General features: G+C 42.8%; 1 pseudogene; it reads left to right on the top strand.

The window, feature by feature from the left end:
- The first annotated feature begins 258 nt into the window (after nt 1-258).
- LOC111167546 (pancreatic progenitor cell differentiation and proliferation factor pseudogene) lies at nt 259-902 on the top strand (annotated as a pseudogene).
- Nucleotides 903-7,595: the final 6,693 nt, after the last annotated feature.

Genomic DNA, 7,595 nt, shown 5'->3' with positions numbered 1-7,595 from the left:
AACCAGGGTTTGGGAGAATAAAGTGGGATCATGACCAAAAGCAATTAGCAATTTACTGGCACTCAACAAATGTTAGTTACTGGGAACCCAGCTATATTTGAGAAGAATTAAACGATTTTCCCCCCAGATAGAGGAGAACTGGCTTGTTGAAAACGGAAGAAAGATATCCCTGGAGAGTTAGTGAAGGGCACTGATCAAGGGTGCGAGAGGGAGTGGGGATAAGGGAAGGAACAAGCGCATCCACAGCTCATCTGAATGCGAGTGTCTTGAACGCACTGGAACCGAGATGATTCTTGAAGGAATGTCCCACTTCCACTAACTAGTAGTTTCTTACCAAGAAGAAACAGTTGAATTATTCTTAAAGCATACATGTTCACATTATTATATGATAAACTTTGTCGGTGGAACGGCCACCCGCGGTCTCCTGCGCAGATGGGCTCCGTGGCCTAGCGCCCTGGTCCCCGCCGCCCGTGATCGCACTCCCAGTCCCGCGAGGGGTCGTCGCCGAGGCTTCTCCCAGCCCACAGGCAAAAGCATGGCAGCTATGCCCTCCAGCGGCCCACTCGTGGCCACCCACGACTACTACCGGCGCCGCCTGGGCACCACTTCCAGTAACAGCTCCTGCGGAAGTGCTGAGTGCCCTGGGGAAGCCATCCCCCACCAGCCCGCTCTCCCCAAAGCCCACCCAGGACACCGGTGGGCTAGCTTCTTTTTCAGGAACTCCCCTCTCCCGTTCATGGCCACAGTGTTTGAGTCCCCAGAGCACTCGGAATCTGCCCAGGCCTCCGCCAGCACGATCACCTATGACCTGGCTCGGGAAGCCGTGGGGAAGAAGCAGCAGCCTGGCAAAACCAACTGTAGGCCCCCGTCCTGAGTGGCCCCCAACAGCTGCCAGGCTTCCTTCCAAGGCACTAGGCTCATCAGAGCCCCCCCTTCCCTCCCGACACTAAGCGGGCTGCAGCCAGCGGAAGCAGTTGTTTTTTAATATTAAAACAGCAAGACACCAAAAAGGAAGTTGACAGGACCCCACTCCTTACTATCCAAGCCACACAAGAGCCTTCCTGACACCCCAAAACCCTGTGCCTTGCACCAAGTGGAAAATAAACTCCAAGGAGCCAGCAAAAAAAAAAAAAACAGTCAATCCTCTACAATTCAAATGTCCAGGTGAAGATTATAATCTTCACATATTAACTATTTTGTTTACGTATCTAGAAGAAACAGCTCAATTAATATAAAAACATGTTTAGTAAATATTATATAATAGTTTATCTGCTGTAGCTTAAACTCCCAAATATTCAGTTTCAGTTTTCAAGTATTAACTTTATTTTCCATGCTTGTGTATCTTTGTATCCCCAACTTCTCAGCAAAGAGAGAGAGAAGAAAAAGGACCTAAGGTGTTCTCCAGGACACATCCTTGGGGTGACAGTGATGCGCAGCAGGACCCTGTGGGGCTCCTGGGCACAAAAGCCTTTCTGTGTCCCCCATTCCTTGATTACAGGAAACCGGCTTCATTCAGCCTCCACGACTTTCCCCGGAGTGCGGAGGAGCAGGTTCAAACAGATGCTAATTAGGGAAGGGAGGGGATACAGAGACAAGGGAGGAACAGTCAAGAGAAACAATAGTGTAACTTTGGGGCTGGGTCCTGGTTCCCCCCAAGGGATACACACACTGTACCAGTATCTTTGAGCTGCTCTGCAGATACCGAAGCCCTCACCAGGTGGGAGAAGTTAACGGTTAATGACAGTATGCTGCCTATGCTGCCCACCACCACGTAGACCCCAGACTAGTTGGAACCAGAAGGTGGATAATGCTGACGCCCACTTACCTCCCCACCAGCCAATCAGAAGAATGTCCACGAGCTCATCACACTCTCCTTGAACCATTACTATAAAATTTCTCACTACCCCCTCCAAGTTGGGACGCACAGTTTTGAGGGCATTAGCCACCTGTGGCCCCCTTTGCCTGGCAAAACAATAAAGCTATTCTCTACTTCACCCAAAACTCTGTCTCTGAGATTTAATTCAGTGTCGGGATACAGAGGCTAGATTCGGCTTCAATGGAAATGTTGTGTGTCATGATTGTGGTACAGGTAACACAACTGTGTGTATTTGTCAAAATTCAGAAAACTGTACACCTAAAATGGGTGATTTTTTACTGTATGCCAATGATACCTTAATAAACATGATTTAAACCAAAACAAAAAGAACACACCCTTGAACCAGGAAGTCTGATGTTGTAAGAGGGCACATAAGCAGATTTAAAAACCTGATTTTACAACTGAACTAGGAAAGAAAAGTTCCAACATTGTAATCCAAATGACCATAAAGGAAAATCTCCTAGACCGTCACGTCTCAGCGGGTGGCGTCAGCCACGGCCCTGTAAACACTCAGCCTTGAGTAGCAAGGCAAAGCGCCCAGCAAAGGCCCCCAACTCCTGCTTAGAGCCGCCTTGGCAAGACTGGACACAGAAGGAACACGCACACCCCCCTTAGCCCTGGGGACCACGGCAGGTCTGCGCAAATACAATCCCACAAACCACCATGTTTCAAAATCGTCAGAAAGACTTTCAAGACTCTCTTGGTTGCAATCGACAGAAACTCACCTCCTGCCCACATCCTTGCCTAGTTCACACCCTCACTGTACTCAGGTCTCTGCTCAAATACCTCTTTGCAGAAAGGCCTCCCTATTCCAAATAACCACCTCCCTCTTCACTCTATCCGCTTGCTCTGACTGGCTTTTTTTCTTCATAGCACTTGTCCCAATAGGACATTGTCATATATATATATATATATATATATATATATATATATATATATAAAATGAAGCTTACAGTCTAGTGGGGGAAACAACTAATTCACAATTCACACATATAGTTGGCTTTCTGTCCACTAGACTGTAAGTTCTATGAGGGCAGAGGGCTTTTATCTTTTCTGTTCACATCCACAGCCTCAGCCGTTGAGCAGTGCTTGGTATATAGTAGGAGCTCCGTAAATATTTGAAGAATAAAGTGAAGAGGAGAATCGATTTCTGAATCCAAACCACAGCAAAAGGGAGGAATAATAGAACTAAGGACTCGAATGCCGTCAGGGCTCCCTTGACGGTTCCGCTGCCACTCAATCTGGTGTCCCTTCACTCTCTCAATGATCCGCATCATGGGTGACTGACGCTCCAGCTTACCTTATCACAACTCCACAGCCGAGGGCAAAGGGTTTCTCTCTCTCAGCTCCAGATCGCTGCGCCCCAGGGAAGTGTTCAGATTGGCTTGCCTTCCCCAGACGTCCAGAGCGGCCCGGACAAAGCCACAGAGCATCTCATGTCTCACTCTCCGATCCTGCTTGCTCTATCGATTTTGGAGCTGTTGCCCCAGTTTTAATCTGGTTTTGCCTGGGCAAAGAGAGCTGGGGGTGCCCCCCAGGATAGCCCTTGACCAATGACTGACAGTCCAGGAGGAGCAACTCCAGTCCCTGTGCTCCTGATGGGGACAGCTCTGAGGTGTGACCTCCACTGTCTGCGGAGCTCCCTCAGGACTGAGCCCAAGTTACCCTCTGTGGGCTTGCAGGCTGCTGCACTCTTGGTTGGCCTCCTTCCTTCCCACACCCCCTTCCCACTCGCCTGCTTGGGAACGCCTACTAATAAATCACTTTCACGTGAATTCTCCTCTCAGGGTTTACATCTGGGACATCCAACAAGCTCCGTCTGGGCCTTTAGCTCTCTACCGATTTGCCGTAAGTTTTTTTGAGAGAAAATCTTTTCACAGATTCCTGTCTCCCCTCCACACACGTGTATTACAGAAATGTTTACTTACTTGCTTTTAATATGTTCCTATCCTTAGAGATCTTTCCGCTTTTCCCTGTTTTAACTCGGGATCCTTTCACTGTTTCTCAGATCTGCTCATTTTCCCACTTTGCTTATGACTGATGATGGCTTGTCTAGCCACCCTAGCTCAATGTGTTAAAGAAACACTCCTGGTATTTTCCCCTCTTATTTTCCATACCTTTCTTCTCTCTCTCTTCTATATTACGTTCTTGCTCAAGATATCTCAAGGTCATGTTTGACTTCACCTTAATTTAACAGTCGATCATTATTAACCATACCACCTTTTCCTAGTATACATCTCTGAAAAGAGGCAATGCAATCAATGAAACCATCAGAACACCTGGTGGGCGTCTTAACTATTTTCTAAAACATTATTTAATTCAGTTCAATTCAATGAAACTGAGTAATTATTATCAGATAAATTTATATATACACCGTTATGGAAAATAATAAAACAAGTCCTGAGTATCTATGATTCAAGCTCAACTGAGATAAACATTGAAATCAGAGGCTACAAGTTTCAAATAGGAGGATATGAAAAAACATGGGGAGAAAGGTTAAGACGTGACACAAGCATTTTTGACAATTCGAAACATTGGATTAACCATTACCCTTTGCTTAGACAGATAAGGGAGAAGATAAGCAAATATTTACCTACAAGTTTTCACAACATTTAAGCTAAATCTTTACTTCTATATATGGTCATTATAAAGTTGACTTTCTAAGGCTGTTTACCGAAAAGGGGCAAAGAGCATTTCTATAATCTTGCAAGGTTAGTTTTAGTAACTCTAAAGACTGTTGACTTGTAACCCTGAGACTATGAATGTTTATGACAGGAAACTGCATGTTAGAATGTTTGGGGTAGAAAATTGTGCTTATTTGCTTAAGCTTTTAAGCTATGTTTGTCCTAGGAGGTTGATTTTACTCACCAGCTCTTTGATAATTGATCTGCCATTTTTGACCTCACTGATCCAGCTCTAATTAACTCAACAAGTAAAAGAATGTGCAGATTAGTTTGGAATTAAGGACATTGCTGAAGGCATTTCTCGGGAAAAGTAATTTTACCAACAAAATAAATAAGTGACTAACAGAAGAACTCTAAAACCTGAATATGGATCGCAGCACTCTGTAAAAGCCCCAAATCGGAAACTGTGCAAATACTGCCTGATGATAGTTGGATAAATATATTGTGGTATGTTTACACAATGGAGTACTATACAGAAATGAGAATGAACAAATTACAATTAGACGCAACATCGTTGTGCTGGATCTCATAAACAAAATGTTGAGTGAAAGAAACCAGACACAAAAGAGTACATATTGTATGTTTCCGTTCATTTAAAGTAAAAAACAGGCAAAACTAATTTATAGTGGCGGGATAGTGCTTATCTTGGGGCAATAATGCCTGAAAGGGGGCATGATGAGGGTGTTCTGGGTAGCTGACACTGCTCTATTTCTTGAGTTACAGGTTTATTTGAGTAGTTTTCTCAATGCTATCCTTCACTACATGTTTTTAAAAACCTCATGCAGTATGGAATCTCTATTTTCTTTTTTTTAACTGAAGTATAGTTGATTTACAATATTGTATTAGTTTCAGGTGTATGGAAAAGTGATTCAGTTATGGGTACATGTACATATTCTTTTTCATATTCTTTTCCATTATGGTTTATTACAGGGTATTGAATCTAGTTCCCTGTGCTATACTGTAGGACCTTGTTGTTTATCTATTTTATATATAGTAGCTTGTATGGAATCTCTATTTTCAAGGGCACTTTATCTGTTTCCCAAAAGAATTTGATTAGTCTTTCAGATCCAGGAAGGACGCTAGACACTGGGAACACTGAGGTGAGAAACAGACTCTGCACTCAAAGATCTCGAGGTATGATGAGGGAGAGGCTCTGACATAGGGTCAGATGTAAGCAGAGGTTTCTGCAGCGGTACAGAGGTGAGTACCTGTCTCAGTCTGTGGATTGGAGGGATCGTGGAAGGCTTCCAGTAAGAGGTGATGCTTGAGTCATGTCTTAAAGATCAAATAAGCATTAGCCAGACAGAGAAGGGAGCAAAGAAGGATCTCAGAGGGAGGAAATCTCAATGGGCAAATCATAAGAGAACATGCCCATAATTGGATGCGGCATGAGTGCAGCATACAAATAAGGTAGAAAAGAGGTAAGCAAGGGCCTGATCCAGAAGGAAAATGCTCATGAGCTAAGGGAGTTTGGACTTTATTCTGGGATCAATAGGAAGTCATTGAAAGGTTTTAAGCAGGGGAATGCTGTGATTGTTGTGATCCTATTGGTATCTTTTTCAGCTTTACCAAGGTATAACTGATGGATAAAATTGTAATATATTTAAAGTGTACAATGTGACTTGATACTTGTATACTATGTATATATTGTGAAAGAGTATTCACAATCAAGTTAATTAACACATCCATCACCTCACATATCTGCCTTTTTTTTTTGCTGAGAACACTCAAGATCTCTCTTAACAAACTTCAATATACGCTTCAAAGTTGCTATGAGATCTTAAACGTTCTCTCCACACACGCAAAAAGATAATTATGTGACATGGTAGAGATGTTAGCTAACATTTTGGTGGTAATCATATTGCAATATATAAATGTGTCAAATCAACACGTTGTACACCTTAAACTTACACAATATTATATGTCAATTATATCTCAATTTTAAAAACTATACAATACAGTATTATCAACTATAGTTACCATGCTATACATTAGATACTCAGACTTTATTCATCTTATAGCTGAAAGTTTGTACCCTTTTACCAACCTTATACATGGATTTTTTTCAATAGTAAATACAGAACTACATGATCTGCGGTTGGGGTTGGTGGAATCTGCAGATGCAGAACTGTGGATATGGAGGGCTGACTATGGGGCTTGAGCATCCTCAGATTTCGGTATCTGTGCTGGGTCCTGAAACCAATCCCCTCTGGATACTGAGGGACGACTGTATGCATTTATTATGTTGAGGTACATTCCATCTATACCTAATTTGTTGAGAGTTTTCATCATGAAAGGATGTTGAGTTTTGTCAAATGCTTTTTCTGCATCTATTGAGAGAATCATATGATTTTTATCCTTCATTTTGTTAATGTGGTGTATCTCATTTACTAACTTGTATGTGTTGAACCATCCTTGCATGCCAGGAGTAAATCTCACTTGATTATGGTGTATGATCCTTTTAATGTACTGCTGAATTCAGTTTGCTAATGTTTTGCTGAGGATTTTTACATCAATGTTCATCAAGGATATTTACCTGTAATTTTCTTTTCTTGTGTGTCCTTGTCTGGCTTTGGTATTGGGGTAATGCTGGCCTGGTAAAATGAGTTTGGAAGTGTTCCATCCTCTTTGATTTCCTATTGGTATTTTTAAAAGGCCATTCTGGCTGCTGTGGGGACCTGGTGGGTTCTCCTAGGTGGGTGAGTGAACCTGAGCAGATACAACAATAACAACAACAGACATCTAAACAAGAATAAAAACACAAGATCTGGGATGTAACAGGGTGGTGAGGCGGGGAAATATTGGAAACAATTACTCAGCGTCTTCTTTGATAGGAAAACACAGCTCCTGGTCCCTATCACAGATATTAGCAGTCCAAATAAGCCCACTGGTGGCCACCCAATACTACAGTGTTGCAACAGTCCTTTTGCTTTGCCTTAAACCCATAATCATTTACTCAGATATATCCATGAGAACTTTTATTGCACAATTCTCCCATAGATACATCAAAAATCCTGGCCATCAGAACTGTGAAT

This window comes from Delphinapterus leucas, chromosome X (genome assembly GCF_059928025.1).
Source record: "Delphinapterus leucas isolate spDelLeu-1000000601 "Yukka" chromosome X, BTC_Dleu_Yukka2, whole genome shotgun sequence".
NCBI lineage: Eukaryota > Metazoa > Chordata > Mammalia > Artiodactyla > Monodontidae > Delphinapterus > Delphinapterus leucas.
Note: the sequence above shows the minus strand (reverse complement) of the source record. Positions and strands in the feature narration are given on the sequence as shown.